Source organism: Sceloporus occidentalis, unplaced genomic scaffold (assembly GCF_023333645.1).
Source record: "Sceloporus occidentalis isolate IW3139 unplaced genomic scaffold, rSceOcc1.0.p SCAF_1, whole genome shotgun sequence".
Classification (NCBI taxonomy): domain Eukaryota; kingdom Metazoa; phylum Chordata; class Lepidosauria; order Squamata; family Phrynosomatidae; genus Sceloporus; species Sceloporus occidentalis.
The window spans coordinates 153,465,117-153,485,699 of record NW_028316981.1 but is presented as its reverse complement, the minus strand read 5'-3'; the positions used below and the strand labels follow the sequence as shown (position 1 = coordinate 153,485,699).

The 20,583-nt window shown below is 40.8% G+C and overlaps 1 long non-coding RNA gene across 3 annotated transcripts in view; it reads left to right on the top strand.

Moving 5' to 3' along the window:
* Window positions 1-18,656, top strand: part of LOC149322458 (uncharacterized) — a 65,250-nt gene extending 46,594 nt beyond the window's left edge. The window contains exons 2-4 of one of the 3 annotated variants that reach the window (XR_016271801.1): window positions 11,848-11,910; window positions 14,178-14,236; window positions 18,533-18,656. This is a non-coding gene — a long non-coding RNA (uncharacterized LOC149322458). Of the gene's footprint in view, window positions 1-11,847; window positions 14,109-14,177; window positions 14,237-16,750; window positions 16,809-18,532 lie in introns of those variants that run through there. The other 2 variants (XR_016271800.1, XR_016271799.1) reach the window with 2 other exon arrangements.
* The last annotated feature ends 1,927 nt before the right edge of the window (window positions 18,657-20,583 follow it).

Genomic DNA, 20,583 nt, shown 5'->3' with positions numbered 1-20,583 from the left:
AGTCCAAAAAAGCTAAATTCTCCAAATTTTTCCCGACAAGCCATTTCCATATGGGAGGAAGCAATGTTTCAGATATTTTGGCTGTAAGCCATGTGGGGCTTTAGACCTTGAACAAGGTCCAAAAGCAAATCAGAAGCTAATGCTGTTGACATAAAACAGAAGTTATGTGGGCTAAGAGGCATGCCCAAGCTGCAGTCAAGGGCAGATCCACACAGTGCACATTGGAGTAGTCTGATCAGGAGGGGGCATCACTGTGTCCAGATCTGCTTGTAAACTCTTGAGGGGTATAGCTGGTACACTGCCCAAAGCTGAGCAAAGGCAGTCCTAGCCAGTAGAAATTCTCATAGCTGATCATAACATGTAGTTTCAGAGCAGTGAATGACTTCCCTTTCCATCCTTTTCCTTTATTTGTTTTATATCCCATCTTTCTCCCAAGTCAAGATTCAAGGTGATTTACAGCCAATGAAAAATGCAACCATTAAAACAACAACAACAACAACAACAATAATAATACTTTATTCTTATATACCGCTATTCCTTTTTCAAGATCATAGCAGTGTACACGTTAAAAGACAGTATAAAAACAGCAACAACCAGCGTTAAAACATCAAATAACAATCTAAAAACAGATAATAAAACATCAACTCATAGGGGGGAAAGCTTGACGGAAAAGGAAAGTTTTTAGCATCCTCTTAAATCTATCAAGGGATGAGGCTGTGCGGAGCTCGTCGGGCAGGGTATTCCATAATCTGGGGGCTGAGATTGAAAATGCCCTCTGTGTTGCACTATAATGAGCACTTGGAATAGACAAAAGATGTTTCCCACCCGACCTGAGAGTGAGGGGCAGATTGTACGACAACAGCAACACCATCCAACATTTCATTGGTTAAAACAAGGACACTCTTGAAAGACCCTATTTTTATGTCAAGGATTACTGTCAGAACACCCTTGTTACTCTTACCTTCTGGATCCATCTTTTTCTGTGTTAGCATGCCCTTGAGTTTTTCAAAGGCCAAGGTGTGTTTCATCACAGATGTCATAGGAAAGTACCTGTTCTACAGTATGTTAACAAGAACAAGCAATGACAATGTATGAGGAGGCAAGTTACGAACTCCCATTGTAATGCCTTGGTGTAAAGACACCAGGGTTTGTGTTCATGTGTATTAGAGACCCAAAAACTCACCTTGGGAAGACAACTGAAAGGTGAAAATTCTAGAAATTCACACAAGAGCAGCCTTGACAATAGGGCATGTCACAGCTGCCTCGGGTGGAAGATACTGAGGTACTGCAGCAGCACCACCAACCTCTCAATCAGTCCTCCTTAGATGTCCCAGCCATTTCCCTCCGCTGGAGGATTGAGCCATGTGTGCCTTGTGTCCTGCCATACATCGTCTAAATGAGCCTTTCCTTATGCCTTCGAGTGTTGTAGAACAGTGATGCTCAGGCATTATTGAACACCATTCAAGTCTCTTGTTATATTGTGGTCAGGGAATCTAGTGAAGCAACCAGGCATCTGACAAAAGAGTAAAATGTATAAAAGTAATTCTTTTTCAGGGTGAAATAGAATGTGGTGGCAGGAGCTCCAGCTGCCATGGTCATGTAGAAAAGAGGAATTTTTCCACAGACAAAGGGGTGCAGGAATGAGGAGTCTTACTTGGCAAAATTACTTTTTAAATTACAGCTCCTGGATTCCCCCAGCAAGCATGACCAGTGGTTCTACTGGCTGAGGATGCTGGGACCTGTCATCCAAAAATATCCAAGATGTGTGACACATAGCTTGATTTCTCTGTAGTCTCTCCCTTGCCATTAAAATGTCCTTCTTGGCTGAATTCTTGATGTCAGAACTCACGGTCACTCTAAACAATGGGTGGGTACATTGAGAACAGACAGATGGATTGACCTCTCAAGGTCCCATCTCAGCTGCTTATCTCAGAGCGTCCCATTACCAGGAAAGTGTTAGCAATGTCATTTTCAAGCACCCCATCTTCAGCACCTCAGGAACACTTTAGTTGGGGCAGTGCTAAGCTAAAAAAACAGGATTTGGGGGTTATGTTCACTTGTTAAATGTAAATAGGCATCCCCTATAGTAATAAGATCATAAGTCTAGCTTATGATCTTGTAACTAATGAACAGGATACTAGCTCATATGTTTTGCTTATGGTAGCGACATTTCCCCAAGTGGTGAAAGTTGTCTGTTTTTATGATAGCATGTGATTTTTTCTACCTAAGTATCTAGCATTTGACATGCTTTGTTTTGTGGTGGGTCAGTGATAAGCAACAATAGGCTTAATTGGCAAGTCTGATTGCAAAGGAAGATATTTCTAAGAGATTACAATTTTGGGGGCGGGAGCTTTGTGAAAGAAAAATCAGGTTAAAAGCAGGAAGGTACTACTCCCTACCTCTCACCTCAATGTACAGTGTAACCCTTATAAGTTACTTTGTTGGGATGAAATGCACTTGGGGAAAAAGCCAGAGCAGCTGAACTTGTGGCTACAGCTAAACTGGTTGGCTGAAGCTTCCATCATCTTCATACAGTATGGCTCCTGTGGGAGGGTTCCAAGTTGGGAAAGGCTGAGCTAGAGAACAGCTATCACTGGGCATTGGAATGGTTCAATATCAATGTGCCATTTTCTGTTAAAATGGGATCCCCAGCTCCTTTCTCTGTGATGGTGGCTGTTTTTAGACATAAAGAATGCCAATGCACTTGTCTAGTTTGGCCCTTAGTTCACCGGGAGCTTTGTTCTTCATGGAGAAGGGTAGAATGCAGAGGCTTCCAGGAAGATTGGATCTGTTTTGTTTAATGCAATTTGGTCACAAAGGCACACTCTTTCCTTGATTTGTCCCTTCTCACTTGGTCTGTGAATCGCATCTGCACATAAATAATGGTGAGATAATCACAGAGGGCTTGAAAGAATTAGGCAAGTTACTGTTTCAATTATTCTTGCAATGTTTTATGGAAAAACTGCATAAGGTGTTTGATTAGCCCTGTCTTGGATGGTCGTCCTCTTCTGCTGAACATGCAGCTTTGGGAGAGACGCACAAGGAGTGGTGAGGGAGGAAGGGAACACCCACCTACCCAGTCAACTAGACTGACTCTCTCTCTCTCTCTCTCTCTCTCTCTCTCTCTCATGCTTTCTTATTACTGGGCAATTCTGAATTTTATCAGTGAATTTGTTAAACTATAGATGTTGAATTTTCTTCACAGCCATTTAAATAATGAGAAATACACTTTATTCTAACCCTGTATATTTCTGAAATACAGTGTGCTCTAATTTTAGGGCCATGATGGGCAATGTGTAGACAATGCTATTCTAAGTACCACTCCTAGCAAACCTTGGCATCATAACCAATTGTGAAAGACAATGGGAGTTATAGTCCCACAATATTTGGAGGACACATGAATCCTACTCATCCTAGAAGGATCATGATTTTGTTTACTAAAAACCAAATAGTAGAAATTCTCAGTTAATGATAAAAATTTTATGTCCAGAATCTACCAGTAGCTGAAAATATCTGCTGCCCCCCCCCCCAATCAAAATGTACATAGGCTTTCCATAATCCTCTGGTAGGCCACAGAGTGCTGAAACAGGTAGATTTTTTTGGTTAGATTTAGGGCTTTTCTTACATTAGGTTTTTTAACTGCTGAAACACTGGTTGTTAAAGCCCCAAATCCAGCAAAAACAAACCACTAAATGGCAGAGTTTTATTCTACTAGGCATATATACACAGAGACATCAAATGGTTAGCTGCTTTCATGAGTGAAAATGTTGGTAAATATCTATGGCACTGGTGTCCGAGTGGTTCACCAAAGGCGCCTCTCATAAATTCAGAGGAAGATTGACTCCAGATCATGAGCCATTCCTTCATTATTTTCTCTGCATCAGAGATCCAAAAAAGGGATTTTAAAAGCCAAGTGAAAACATAAAGAACTCACAGACAATGTGTTGGATCCAAACATTAGACTGCACTCAGTAGCCCTAGGCCCTGGACAAACGGGCCTATAAGGCGCCCTCATCACGTGCTAGGGGTTGGCCGAGGGCGCACTGCCCATACATGCCTCACCCCTAGCACGTGACGAGGGCGTCAAAATGGCGGTGCCCTGTACACACGGGCACCGCCATTTTGACATGACGGATGCTTAGCGTTCGCACGTCTTGCCCCCTTGTGATGTCGCAAGTGTGCCATTGGCGCACTGCAGCATCACAGGGGCGCTGCAGAAAGAACCCGCTTTTTGCGGGTTCCTTTTGCTGTGTGAGGAAGCCATGTGGTTTGTCCGCTGCTGCTTCCTCACGCAGCAAAACAAGGTGCCGGCAGACCGCCCTTTTTGGGCGGTGTGTACCCTGCCATAGTGTCATTATGTAGGAAGAGTAAGAGTGTGCTCAGTTCACTTTCCTTTGACTTAGGCCTCTTTCACACTACACATTTAAAGTGCTATGATTCCACTTTGGAATCCTGGCACTGGCAGTTTAAGGAAGGCTATGTAGGGTTCATGGCCTAGTATCCTAAAGGGACTAGATCCCGTCTGATCTTGGAAACTGAGTACGGTTAGTATTTGGTTTGTATGGGAAACTGCCAACAAATACCGCATGCTTTAGGCTAAAATTTGGACTGGAAGGCACTGGCAAAACCACCTAAGAAAACCTTATGAAATTCATAGGGTCAAGTCAAGTCAACAACCAAGTTGAAGGTGAGTGCACGTGTGTGAATGCGCACACATACTTAGAGTTCTCCACCAGAGAGTGCCCTTGGTAGGATCTCACCAAACTACCAAGGATTCCATAGGACATGGCCGTGTCAGTAAAAGTGCATACTTTCCAATAACCACAGATCATCTGGGATGACCCTATCTACTCTTTTGCATTCCTAGATTCTCAGATTGGTTAGAGAAGACCAAGCCTTTTTAAAAATTTCCTTTAAACAACCAAACGCTGCTGATTTACTTTGCATTTAATTAAGCCAGCAATACATTACTGATATGGTCTCCCCCTCGCCCCGCTGGATTTCCCAAATTCAGTACATAAATTGCAAGGATTCCCTGCTTAAATTAAAGCTTTTGCCCAGTTTTAGCTACCTCACTCCCTTTTGGCCACACACTGTTGTACAGCCATGTGTCCCATTTTCCTCTGTGAAGTATTGGAGGTTATAAAAGTGGTATCAAAGTGCTATATTTATATAGTGTGAAGCAGGAGTCACAAGCATGACCATACTCTAGTATGGGTGTGTGTGGAGGGGAGAAGATGGACGAGGAAAGCTAAAATGTGAATTTCAGGATTTCAGAGTCAAAGGGTCAGGTCAGGATATGGGAAACTATGCACATAGTTTTTTTTCTTTCTGCTCATTTTCATATTAGCATGTGAGAGTTGCAACTCTAGGAAAGGAGTAGTCACACACATTCAACCTGAAATCTCATATTGAGCAGAATGAGAAGCAGTGCATATTAGAACCTGGCATGAGAGGATGCATGGGTGAGACCAGTGACACAGAAATGTGAAGTGGAAATGAAAATGTTGGCATTTATTTTTATTTTAAAAAAATCTAAGTCAAACTCTAGAATTTGTAGCAAGATATTATGGCACCTGTCATCAAGACTCTTTCCTCCCCACCCACAACCTCCAATTCCCTGGCTGGTTTCTCCACCTGCCAGGTCTGACCCTGCCATCATGCAAAGTGAGACTAGGAAAGATGACCTAATATCATAAAATAGGAACAGGTCATTAGTTTGTGTGTGCGTGTGTTTCCAGGGAGAAATACTTGTGGAATTGTTTTTGTTGGCCAATATTGAGCAATGTGCACCTAGAATGGGGAGAGGGTCAGGATTTTCTACTTCACCATAAGGAAGAAAATGTGCTTGGTTGCCTGTAACCTGGCGTGGCCAAAGGATGGCCACTTTTTGAAATTTTAAGTGAGTAGGAAGACTTTTTGGGTCTCTGGGGGCCCCTAAAAACATGGCGAAAAATGTTCTCCCATGCCCCTTAAAGGATGCTCAGGCAATTTCTTTTTAGTTTGTCATTTTGTAGAGAGATACAGCCCTCCAAAGTCTCTTGGAGAGTACTATTATAACCCCCTAGCCCCAATAACTGCCCACCACTGCTCTCAGCCTTTCCCCACCCTGTTGCAGTTGATAGTGCTAGTTCCTCACCCCAAAATGGTGGTGAGGGGAAAGGACTTCCATGTTCTTTTGGCAACCTTACATGTTTTTTACACAACTAAATTCACTGCATGTGAAGTAATTCTTCCCTGCCCCATTTTTTTCTTGGGCATGCTGATGGGACCCTTGTTTGCAGCCAACACACACACCCTCCTACTAGCTCAATATGGTCCAGCCCCAGAATTGGGCCTTTCTCCTTTTGCCACATACCTGGAGCCATTGCATTTATCTTCAGGGGCTCTGCAAAGCATGGCTGATGCAGACTTGAGTGGGACTATTAAGTTATGCTCTTATTTGGGTTGAATCCTGATTTCATGTTTCCTTGGAGATGTACAGTATAATTTTAAAGATGATGATCAGCCTGATCATGCTTTTCAAGTATAACTGTGACACAAGGCTCTATTCATAAAAGATACTGTGTCCTTCCAGAGGATAAATACCATAGCTAACTCATTTTGGAAGGCTTGCTTTTCCAGTGCCTCTCAGAATATAGGCAAGAATTTGGAGCAGAGTCATGCATGAACTGTTTCTTTACAGGCATGCGTTCACTCTCTCTTTCTCTCTCAATCTCTCCCCCCCCCCCCACACACACACACACAGAGGCACAGATTTTTTTTCCTGCTAGTTCAGTTGACTTGTTTACTATCAGGTAACTGGGCAACCCAGGAGCAATGTTAAAAAAAAACTTTGGACAGTTTTGGAAAAAATATCATTTTGGACTGCAGTAGACAAATAACATAACAAATAATTTGAATAACAAAAATGAACTACTTTTTAAGACTAACTTTCAAAGATCTCAAATTTCTAGAAGTTCAAAGGTCCCACTCTCTAGCTGTATTAGCATGGTACTTATCCAAGAATTTTCCTGTTACTGAAGAAGCAGTGAGTTTAGTCATAGCCTACTTCAATGCAACTGAAGTGTTTGAAATTTTATAAAACACATTATGCTGCTGAATATAGAATCAAACAGCCTAAAGTTCAAATAGTGTGAGGAGTCACCCCAGGAAGATGAAACAGTGTGAAAGGTGTAAATATTATAACAGTGAACAAACATAACTACATTGGTATTTAATTTCCATTAATTATTTCTTTTGTTTCTAATAGTCTCATCTTTTTTCTGTATCCGGGTACAAGAAACTTAACAGTACAGTTAAACAGATCTAAAATTTTGAAAGAAAATGTAATATCGAATTTCTTCTGTGAATACACACTTCTTTTGCACTCGAGCCTTAAGGCCAAACACTCTAGGCCAGTGACGATGAATATTTTAGAGACAGAGTGCCCAAACTCAGTGGCGTTCCTGTACCGGGTGTCACTGGGTGCTGGGGAAGGGACTTCCAGGGGGAAAGCACACAAGAAAAAAATGGAGGACCTAACCAAATAAAAGTTCTAAAGAAAAAATAAAACATAAAAAACCCCACTCATATAAATATTAAATCATCCTTCTTAGCCCTGCTCAGTATGGAGGACATTTTGGACAACCTTCTGGATGGGAGGCTGAAAGGGAGGAGAGTAACAGCAGACTGGAAAGTAGGTTTTTGAAGCTGATCCTAGGATTTGGATAAATTGATAATGGTCTTCATCGAAGCTGTGTGCCCTCTTTTACAGAGGGCAGTCCTTTGTTTAAAAGGCTGCCATTCAAAATTACGGTATAAGAATGTTAAAAAAAAACTATGAGAAGGAAGAGCTGGAACCCATCGAGTCTCCTCTTTATTATCCTTCTGGGTGATGTACTTGTGGCTGTCTCAACAGTCTTTCAGCTATCCCAGCCAGTCCTAGCTTGTTTAAAAGCATTTAACTGAAAACATTTTTACATTTTTAGTTACCTTGCTTAACAAATGCAAACTTGTTTGGACATCAGAACTCCATCTTTAGTCACCATGTCATATGAAATGGGCTTGTTTGTTTAAAATCATATGTGCCATGCTTTTGTGCAGGAAATGTCCTGGGCAGCTAACAAAAAGGAGAAAGGGAAAATGAAACAAGCAAAATCACATTGTAAAAAGTTGGTACTATGAGTGTTTGCTTCACATTCATTACACATAAAGTGCCTATTCCCTTTTTTAATGAATAAGACAGCTATCAGTGTGGATTATCATACTTTCAAACTGTCCTGATTTGGCAGTGACTACCCTGATTAATCCTCTTTCATCTCCACTTGTTCAGCTACTGTTAAAATGTCCCAGTTTCTCTCTCCCACTTTCCATCTTTGTCCTCAACTCAGTCTAAACTGAGTTCAGAATGCAAAAGTAGTGTCCATGCAGTTAACTTGGGAAGGGAAGAGGCTGGAGAGGAGGGATAGAGTCTTGGTCTTCCTCATAGCCGCAGGCAAAAGTAAACTGCTTCAGCCTCTCCTCGCTTGTCTGTTCTTCCTCATTAATAATGTCTGCTATGTTCACCATACTCTGATGTCCCAGTTTTCATCTGTGAAATGTTGGAGGGCACAGGTGATTAGAGTGATATTCTGCTGCATTGGCTTAAACAATGATTTTTTATTGGGGAAACCAAAAGAGGATCAAAGGATCAGTCTCTTGGGGGCACTTTATACCTTCCTTTCCTTTGCGTACCATCGCCTGTGTAGTATTTATTCACTTTACTCTATTTATATCCTGCCCTTCATAAAACTCCCAGAATAGGCAACATAATGCAATAAAATACAACAAATAACCATCTAATAAAGTGAATAAATGATCAGAAGTAAACAATCCAGTCCAGTGGGAACTAACTACTAAAAATACCCAAGTAAACAAATGGAATGATGATTTAAGTTTCTTCCTGGCATGCCTCTTGGCAGAGACATTCCAAAGCCAGGGTCTACCATGGAGCAGGACTTACTTACTGTGTTGTGTTGTTGTGTGCCTTTAAGTAATTTCCAACTTACAGCAACCCTAAGGTGAACCTGTCACAGGGTTACCCTGGCAAAGTTTGTTTAGAGGGAGTTTTCTGTTACCTTCCTCTGAGGCTGAGAGAACGTAACATGCCCAAGGGCATCCAGTGGGTTTCCATGAGTGAGTGAGTATTAGACAACTAGTGAGTTGTCTAAGGGTCTGCTTAGTTTCTGCAAATCCAAGCCCATGACCTGTCTGATTGAGTCGATCCATCTGGTGAGTGGTATGTCTCACTTTCTACTACTTCCTACCTTTCCTAACATTTTGGTCTGTTCTCTTCTTACCCCCTCGCCTGTTCCTGTTCTTCTCCCCTCCCCCCCCCAGGCCCTCAGCTGTCTCCAGAGAGGCAGCTGAAGGCCCAGGAGAGTGGGGGGAAGAAGTCCTGCCTCCAGAAGGCAGAAGACTCACCTCGGAATTCTCCTCCCCTCCCCACAGAAGTCATACCTCTGGTACTGGGTAACACCTGGTGCTGGAATGCTTTTTAGTTTGGGCACTTAGTCCTTAAAAGGTTTGCCATCACTGCCTTAGTGCCTCATCCTTTCCTTAACCTCCCTTGCATCTCTGGGAGTAGTTGGATATGTAGCATGGTCATTTTCAACACTGTTCGAATATTAGCATCACAGCTACTTTGACCCTTATGGGGATTGGCTGCAATCCTGTCCCAAGCCTGAGACCCTATTCTGTGAGAGATTTCATGTGCGGTAGAGCAAAGGGGTAGGGATCCTGGTGCCCTGCTGCTATGGGGGCTACAAATCCCATCATCTCTGATCAATGGTCAGGGAAGATGAGAGTTGTGGTCCAAAATGTGTGGAAGCCAATATGTCTGGAAGGCCTACTCTTGCTGTACAATGCTGTAGTGTCCATGTGTATGTATGTACATATGTATGTTTACTCACTCACTTAAAGGGATAAGAGGGTGACACACGGAAATGTCAGTGACAGTTTAATTGAACCATGTCAAGAGCGCAGGGAAAATCAAAGCGTCTGTGGCTCAGGCAAGTTTTCAATGTTGCTCTGCAATTTGCTGTTACATTCTGATACAGGGCTGGTAGGAGGGCTGTGTTTATACTGTAGTAGAAAATATGTAACCTCAGTGTAGCCAAACAAAGCAAAGATTTTCAGTTCATTTCACCTCTGGAGACACAATGCGAGGCATCAAGAGGCAGCAAGAAAAATGAGGGACTTTCAGGGGCAGCTGTGTTTTACTAACCCAGTCATAATGCCCCTAAAAATCCTTATTGTTCTTGCAATGTTCAACTATGATAATCTGCAAAGGGAGGCTTTGGAAGGTGAGTATCTATTTGCGGAATAATGGAACTTGCATGGGATGGCTCTCACATATCCAAAAGGCTACTGTCAAAGAAGTGCGGTGGAACATTTACCAACAAAAAACAAAATTGGGGGTTGTCTGTATATGGTGAAGCTCCCTTGTTTCTGAAAAACTAGATATTCATAGAGAAGTGGTATTGGGAAGCACCACTGATGAATTTTACTGAATGTATCATTTTTCTTTTCATGGTTCAAATGGACAGGGCATGCAGGGGAAAAGGTTTCAACTGTGTGAGGTTTCAAGCCAAAGCGTGCTTTGACTATTGCTGACTGGCTAGTATCTGTGATGATCCCTCCACCCCATCCACAATGCACAGCACAATTTTACAATATATTTTAAAAAATAGAACATTTAATAACACATGTTATTACATGTACATGTATTGCTTTTTAAAAGCATGTCAGGAGAAGAAAAATTAATGGCTGGTACTCAGTTTGGTCAATATTTGCATGCCCAATGTGCAAATTGCAAAATTGCAAGGAGGATTTGGCTGGAAAAAATGTGACTGCCATTGTCTTTCAATATTACACCTGTCTTTACCTTTACCTTCTCTAATTGGAACTCCATTAATATTGCTGAGCTGAAGTGATCTGAGCTTTCAGCTTCTTATCTGGTAACATCATATATATCCAACTGTTTGGATTGTGTATGTATGCATGCTTGTTTTATAGTTGAACAGATTTTTGACGAGTACACTGTGAATCTCTATTGCTTGATTTCCTTGCTTGCCAAATGTTGCGTTTGTCAGTGGCACTGCTAAATGAATAATTCCACTCCTGTTGGGTTCTGATATACACGTGGAGCGCCTTCAGAAAATAGGAGAAGAATCTGCAGAAATACTTGGACCTACTTCTGCAAAGTCCTGTGTACCCATTGGAGGTCCTTGTGCACCACAGATCTACTGTGGGTCAATTCATAGCATGGCTGGTTTAGTGTTTATGACCCCTGATCTGAGGACTGCTCCAATGAATGAGGCTGTATTTTGAAAATGTCTCTGCCAAGGAAATTCTAATCCTATGCCAAGGAAAGCTGAAATTGTCTTATTTTGCTTATTGTGCAAACATTAAGCAAATTTGCATATGCACCCTTGATTTTCATTGTTGTTGTTTTTTCTGTTTCTGCAAGTCATGATGCAGAACTCTGAAAAACACACCCTTACATAAAGTCCCTGACAAATCACATTCAGCTTATTCACACAGCTGCTGAGATTTTGCTAGGCAATGCCTGCTCATTCTCAAGCATCATTGCAATGCTGAATGCTTGACACTTTTTAAAAAAGAATGCTGAATATATCTCCTGTACTGTTTCCTGAACTTTGTATGGCAGTCATTGTGCAATCCACACAGTCTTACATGTGGGCTACTGGAAGCATTTGATATCTAATTCATTTGAACATTCAAATCTTGAGAAGTGTGCTTGAGCAGTTGATTTCCCCGGCTCATTCTGGAATCTAATCTAGTTTTGTATTTCTTTTTGTTTAGGTCCACAGGACTCGCTTCCTATGAAGTGCCTCTTGATTTTGAGTGTATACATACCAGTGCAACGTACGTCTGTGCCACTGAGATTGTACTCCCTAGAATAGTTCTATCCATGTTTTGCTATGTGTATACTAAACTTCCCAAAGCTGGTCCTGTATTTAGGTCTAAGTAAGGAATGTCTAGATTAGAGCTGATATACAGTAGAGCTTTTTGATTCATTTAGCATATAACTGGTTATTAGCTGACTTGATACAAAGAGCTCTGGTGCCACAACAAACTACAAATCCCAGAATTCCATAGTATTGAGCCATGGCAGTTAAAGTAGTGAGAAACTGCATTATTTCTGCAGTGAAGATTAAATAATAGTGGCATACCTGTTGCTATTGCCATTCTTAATCTACCAGTTTACAGTTAAGAAAGGCAATCAAACTTTATTTTATTCTGTTTCAATATTTATATCCCATCCTGTATCATGAGAATTTGATTTGGCATACAATAAAATCCCCTCAACAAATAAAAACAATTTAAGACAACAGAAATAATTTAAACACAAAAAGTATATCAAAGAGTTTGACAAATTAAAACCAAGAGTGTTTAAAGCCAGTTAATGCAGGGGGAAAATTGTTTCTCTTCCTATAAGGTCTGCAATTTTTTCAACCCCCATTTCATTCCACGTGACTCCATGAAAAATGACAGGAATCCCATATGAAAATTCTTACTCATGTCCATATAGCTAAAAATTCTTCTATATCTCTCTAACATAAATTTTGTGCAAGAATTTCCACTAATATAAACATTTGAGCAGACATTTTGTGATTGGAAAATTGCATTGGTAGAAATTCATAGAAGTATGAGCATTAATTAGTGGTTGCCTTCTGGTTCACATGTTGGTTCAGAAATTGCAGTAGACATATGTGAACCAAACAAAATTCTCCCCGATCCCTAGAATGTGGTTCCACTCCACAGGCATAGCCATCTATAGATGTGGGGAATGTTAAAAGAACTTACACTTCAAACCAGCCTAACAAACCCTTTGGGCCCCATCACCCAATAGAGATACACAAAGTCTTATCAGAAGATTTCTACACACAGTATTAAAACCATGATTACACCTGGAAAAAGGCAGGTTTGGTGATACTTATCACACGACACTGCCCCTGACCCAGTGTGCTGTGTCTCCCAACCACAATGAGGGCATCTCTGTTCTATTGTCATCACTGTGGTTTATCATCATCATCCTACCTCCCACCAATGGAGACTCAAAGCAGCTTGCAATTTTAAAAAATACAGTTCAAAACATATATAAAAAATAAAATAAAAATAAAATTATTTTTATTCATAGTACAAAACATAGCATAAAAATAGAACTAACAGCATTAGAACACAGTGCTCATTAAAAGAATAAACGGCAATTTAAAAAGATAAAAACACTTAAAAACAGTACTATTAAAACAGTACAACACCCCCAGGTTTTAAAAGCCTGTCGGAATAAATATGCGGAAATCCTTCAATGTGCTCTCAATAGCACAAGTCCCTAAGGATGAAACATCACTGCCAGTCATGTGGCGTCAGTGTCCCTTCCTCTCCTTGTGCCCCCTCCTCCTCGCTATTCCCAAGCAGCCCATTTACATCCCCCTCTCCATTTATTTTCTTTTAAAAAACTTTTTAACTGACATCACTGTAGCAGAACTCTGGAATGCAACAAGTTAAAAGATAAATAAATAATATGAAAAATAAAAATACCAAAAAGCATGCTAGGTAGGCCATAAGGCATGGAGGCAGGGTTAAAGGGGACTCAGGAAGAGAGTGCAATGGTGGCAGCAGCCCCAGTTGCATGATTCTGAAGATGTGTGATATTGGACCTCTGAACGTGGTGTGTTTCCATTTTCCCCTTTCAATGTGATCACTGTGAGAATGTGGCTCATGTGGTAAAGGTCTCCGTTAATTTGTAAGATTGCCCATCAGCAAAAATGGTGGGCCATTTTATATTCAGCTCCCTGTTCCTGTACAGCCAATGGATTATCTGATGGAAATGCCCTGGCTTTGGATCTAGTTACATTTCTAATTCTCCATCAGCCCAAGAGACAACAGATTTGAGCAGAGATTTTAATCCTGATTTCCCAAACCAAATTAGACATGTGTGCAGAAATTTACTTCTGTGTGCACACATGACCACAAACAGAGCAATTACTTCTGGCAATTGCCATGTATGCCAGCACTGTGTGAAAATACTAATTTAAAAATAAAAGTTGTTGAAAATATATGTGATTTCTTTGTTTGTTTATTGCATTTGTATCTTTGTTCATTGCACTTGTATCATGGTATTCCTTCAGGGTGCTCAATTACGCACATGAAGGATTGTTCCATTTGATCCTCACAGCCACCTTCTGAGGTAGGTTATACTGACAGAGAGTGGTTGGCTAAGGGTCACCTAGACTAGAGAGAGAGAGCAACAGAATTGAGCAAAGATTTTAATCCTGATTTCCCAAACCAAGTTAGACATTTTAAAATAAATATACAATGTTTCTTAGGAACCTACTCACTAGAAAAGGTGTGGGGGAAAGGAGAGGCACATCTTCTCATACTCTGTATAATATCAGTTCCATGGAAATACTTAAGACAAGTAAAATCACATATTACAATGGACCCTTGGTATCTGCTGAGGTTTGGTTCCAGGACCCCCAGTGGATAACAAAACCTATGGATGCTCAAGTCCCATTATATACAATTGCACAGTGAGATGGTATTCCTTGTATAAAATGGCAAAATCAAGGTTTGTTTTTTGGAATTTATCTATTTTTAAAATATTTTTCAAACTGCAGATGCTTGAATCTGTGGATAAAAAAATCTGTGGAGGGCTGACTGTACTGTTCAAACCACATATTACTGTTCAGCATTAGATATTTATGAATTGATTTAGACAAATGTATGTAAGTAAAGTGATACACATGGCAGAGCAGAACGTGGCAGTAATGTATTATTTGTTACAAGTTCAAGAAGTAACTTTTTTGCAGTAACAAGCTGGAACAGTGGTATGTACTTTCTTGCCTGCAATAGCCAGGTCTGTGATTCATTACTTTTCAGTGTAACATAATGAAATTCCTACCTGTTATTCATTTCTAAATATGCTTTGACTCAGTCTGGGGGGGGGGGGGGGGGGTCACATAGGTGACTACCCCTTGTGCCCTTCTTTTTGGGTATTGGGGAAATAGTGAGAAAATTAACTATCAATATAGAGGGAGGATGAAATTACACATTGAAAACATGAGTTGCACTAGGACATTAACGTTAGTTGTATTTTTTTAAAAAATTAAACTTTCCTTTATTAATCCCAAATGGAAAAGATTGCTACCTGTGCCAAAAGGAGAAAGAAAAAGGGTGTGTCAGTGTGATGGGGAAGTAGCTGGCTGCTTCAGACACTGGCCCAGGGCATGCTCTTGGACTGGCTGTGTTGGTATCAGCTTAAGAGAGTTAGGAGGAGTGAGGGATTTTCTGGATTCCTCAGAAATGAGAAAAGGATAGCATTTTACTGTATTTTTCAATGGGTATCAGGGAGGATAGATGTATGAATATTAATTCATCCAATGACAGCTGTGAAAAAGGCAAATTCCATGCATGGGATTATTAAAACAGGGAATGAAAATAAAACCCAGTGTTGCAATCCCTCTATACAGATCTATGATAACAGCTACACGTAAGGTACTCTTTTTGTTGGTGTCTCTCTCTCTTAATGGAAAGACATTGCAAAACTAGGAAAAGGGAAGAACAATGGAACCAAAATGACCTAGGAGGTTGGGACACTTATGAAGAAAGAATGAAGTAATTGGGAAATTTCAGTTTCGAGGGAAAGATGGGTAAAAAAGGTATGATAAAGCTTTATAGAATTATGCATGGTGTGGGGAAAGTGGGTGAAGAAGAGGTTTTCTCATTTACCTTAGAACTCAGGGTTACCCAATGAAAATGACCAAGAATAAATTCTGTAGAGAAAAAAAAATCACTGTTCAAACAGTACATACTTAACATGCCATATAATGGGCCTGAACAGACAGGCCAAAATAAAGCTGCTTAGGGTCACTTTGGAGGTATGCTGTTTAAATGATGCATGCATCCTAAGAGGCCGGAAGCCACGCAAAAGCCATGCTCCAGTCCTTAATAGTGCAATAAATGCATATTTATTTTTTTCATCATTTGAACCTTATTAATGAACTCAAGATCTTAACATCTGATCAATATTTTTATTGGATCATACCATTTAGATACAGGAAGAACAACACCTCTTATTGATGTTTTCCTTCTTTTGAAGTTTGTTTGAACATCAATGTAAAAACAAAACAAAAATTCCTGACAGAATAAGATGACGCAAGTATATCAAGTGTCAACAAAAAAAAGCTGCCATACAGTAAAAAATATATATACTAGCAACTTGCATAGGAAAATACTATCTTTTCAAGAAGAGTTTATCATGCCACATTACTTTTTGGTGCCTTGATCACCACTGCTCCTGTGCATCTGTGTCTCACCTCTAGACTTTTGGGAACATGACACACCGCAGGCGCTCTGCTCCAAAGCTTCTTCACATACTGCCTAAATGTCTTCTCTCAGTGGAGAGGTGAGAAGGAAGGGTCAGCCTGTTTTTCTTGGCAAGGCGTGTGGATGTGATTAGCTTTATCTCTGTTTGGATTGTTGTGTTTAACATAGAGGACAGGGCATTACCTCACCATGGAGCAGGCTGCAGACCAAAAAGCGATTACTCTGGAATATTTTTAGTGCTCAAAACAGGAAAAGGGCTGCTATGGCTAAAAACATTCTGCAATACATCTTCCTTCTCTCTCTCTCTCTCTCTCTCTCTCTCTCTCTCTCTCTTTTCTTGGTTGCCATGTTTATCTTCTTGTTCTACTTTTCATAGTGCCCAGGATGATTGTTTATTTGAGAAAGGAGATGGTTATACCCTGGTTCTTACATGGTAATGATTTTCCTCAGCTTCTTACATGGTAATAATTTTCCTCAGCTTCCCCTGGATAATAAATTACTGTATGCATAGCTGTTAAGGCTAGAAGGAATTTTGGTTGTATCTGGTCTAAAACTAGAATACAGACTGCAGCTTTCCCTAGCTTGGTGAACTCCAGATGCGTTGGACTACAAGTCCCTTCAACCCCAGTCACAAAAATAAAATGGTACATCTAATACATTCTTTCTACTTACAGTGGCAGAAGTGAATTGTAGCTCTTTTCAAATATATATATATATATATATATATATATATATATATATATGTTCCTGTACATGTGTTCATTTCCCTTATGTTTCGCCTGTTTTGCTTCTGCATCAGGGACAACTGCACTAATAGACAAAATGAAGTGGCCCCTTAAGCAATAGATCTGAGACTGCATCTACACTGCAGAATTAATGCAGTTTGATACTAATTGAACTGCCATGGCTCAATGCTATGGAGTTCTGCAATCTGTCATTCTGTGAGCCATTTAGCCTTCTCGGTCAGAGTGCTCTGATGCCACAATTACAAATGCCAGGATGCCATAACATTGAGCCATGGTATTTTAAGCAGTGTCTACTACATTATTTCTGCACTGCAAATGCAACTTACGATATGAAAGGAGAGAAAATAATTAGATATGGGCGTTATGACAGATTAAGAGTTCCTGTATGGCCCTTGTGGTATCTTCCAACTCTGCCATTCTATGATTCTATCAAGGACATGTTCATAACGGTGGGCTGAAAAAATAATCCTGGCAGCAGAGTGTTGCACTGATGTCAAGTGGGCAAGATGGGAAAGAAGAAGCCCCGTCAACAGAAAATTACAATAATCCAGGTGAGAAACGACCAAAGTGTGAACCAGTGCCTTGGCAGTAAAAACTGAAAGAAAAGGTCTGATTCTCACTAAGGAGTTTATCACATGGGAGGGAAGCACCTGCATCCTATGAATAAATAGGTATTAAATCCATGAATATCCTGCAAGAGCGGGATTGTTTTCAGATAATAATAATAATAATAGTTTTATTTATATCCCACTTTTTGTTTAAAACAAAGCGGCTTAGAAAAGTTAAAATACAACCATATATACAAATATTCCCCCCAGATGACGTTGCGCAAATTCGCCATTATCCTGGCATTAATCCATGAATAAAGTGGCCAAATCTCACCGCTTTTTATTTTTGAAATTTTCCTAAAAATAAAAAGTGGTGCGATTTGGCTGCTTTATTCATGGGTTAATGCCAGGGTAATAGTAACATCACGTAACATTGTTTGAAAACAATCCCATTCTTGTGGGATATTCATGGGATTTAATCCCCATTTATTCATGGAATGCACGTGCTTCCCTTCCATGTGATAAACTCCTAAGTTATAAAGATGGAATTGATATGACTTGGCCATGGCCTGGATCTGTGGAATGAAAGAAAGAGAAGAATCAAAAATGAAAACAAGACTGCATGCTTCCTTCACTAGCTGGATATTCGTGCCGTTAATTGTGATTGAAAATGAATAATGCAGAGCTGGCTTGGAAGGAAAAACAAGTAGCTCAGTCTTGGCCATGTTGGGCTTCAAGGGGGCAGGCAAAGAGCTCCTTGTCGTGAATAGCACACCAGCAACTGTTAATATCTGATGCATGATACCCTGCCCAAAGTGGACCTATTTGGACTAACTGGTTGTATCTTTTTTGCTTCCACCATAGGCTTTTATATCATGGATTCCTGCAGCTGACCCCCCCCCCCCCCCGCTGTGCTCCCCACCCTAGATTCAAAAGCACCCACCAATTTCACTTCATCCCATCATTAAAAATAAGTACTCTTTTGTAAACAGAAATGCTTCTACAATATCTTTATTATACACACCTAAGTTTTAGTTCCCCCTTGGAATCATGCCTCTGGGGGCGAGAGCCTTGCTTTCCCCACTGTTGTCTCAGCTCTGGTTTGATGTTTGAATGGCTCCACCAAGATTCATGGAGGAGATTTTGCAGGAGGGGTAGCTGTGGGTGCAGTGGAGAATATATTTTTCAATAATGAGCTACTAGACTGAGGTGCATAACATCAGCGGTGCCTCTGTTCTCCTAGTTATACTCATTGCATTCAAGAGCACCTTAAGAGATGTCCTTCACTAAGGATGACTCAGCCTTCTTCAAACAAATGGAACAAATGGGGCTGGCTTTACCACAAGGCAAATTGAAGCAACTGCTTCAGATGATAGATACTGAGCTCCTCCTGTGATCCCAGACATTTCCCACCATTGGGGAAAAAATGTGGTATGCCACACAACCAGTCTTGTGCTACTAAAATCATGTGCTCTCTTAGGTACAAACAGGGCTGAATTAACCATTAAGCAAAATAAGTACATGCTTAGGGCAGCAAAGGAAGGAGGGCACTACAAAAATTTCCATTGGCAGAATTACCATGGACTGTATGGTGCAAAACTGCAAATGGTGTAGCCAAACTAGGTTCCACAAAAAAGGCTCCCATAATAAATTGGAAAAAATACATTCATATATATAGTATACAATAATAAAAATAAAATAATAATAGGGGTGCATAATAAACATTAATCTTGGGAATACAAGAAAATCTTGGGAATACAATAAAATTATACTCTGGTAATGCATTTTACTGTAGGTTTTGGTTCATTTCGAAAAATACAATTTTATAATTTATTACTATTTATCTGCCGGGGATGCTTTGATTTAGATTTTTTGCATGGCAGGGAGTTGGACTGGATGGCCCTTGCGGTCTCTTCCAACTCTATGATTCTATGGTGGTAACCAGCCCGGCACAAAGTTCCGGCCTGGATACATGCTAGGGTTGACTAGCACATACTTGCAGCATTGTAATGGCGGCACCCTGTCTACATGGGTGCCACCTCCAAACGGAGCGGTGCAGACGTGACTCATGCACGCCGCTGCAGGGCGCTTGTAGCGCCCTTTCAGCGGCGTCAGAAGGAGCTCCGTTTTGGAGCTCCTTTTGCCGTTTGTGTCACTGGCACAGCCTTTACACAGCTGCATCAGCGACACAAAAGAGAAAGGGGCCGAGCGGCCCCTTTCTCTGCCTCCCTGCCACTGTTGGGGTGTCCTTGGGGCATGAAGCCCCAAGGACACTCCTTTGCAGGCCGTGGGGAAGCAGCGTTTTGCCGCTTCCCCTAGGCCTGCAAAGTGGTGGATCGGGGCCTCAGGGGCTGCCACTGTGGCAGCTCAGGCCCTGATCCATCAGGGAAAGGGGTGGGTGCAGGCCGCCCCAAAAGGGTGGTCTGTATCCTGCCTATGATTCTATGATTTATATTTTAAATTAGATATATATGGGGGCACTGAAATCTTTTAAGTGCTTGGGGCCTCTAAAGGTCTTAACCCTGGGTACAAATGCTGAAGTAAGATTCCACTCCTAGCACACTGGACCTTTGCATAAAGAATAAAGTGAGATTGCCACCCAGTCTTTTGCCCCAGATAGCAAAACATATGAGATATTGCCCATTGACACTAATAGCATCTTAATTATATTAACACTTTGCCTTTTCTCCAATGAGTTTAAAATGACATCCATGGTGAGATTGTTGTCCTTGTTGTTGTTGGATGCCTTAATCATTTCCAATTTATGGTGACTGTAAGGTGAATTTATCACAGCATTTTCCATGGCTAAGCGGGGATCAAACCCTGATCTCCCAAGTCCTAGTCCTGCAATCAAACCACTACACCACACTGACTCTCATTTTATTATTTTTATTTTATTTTATTTATACGGTAGT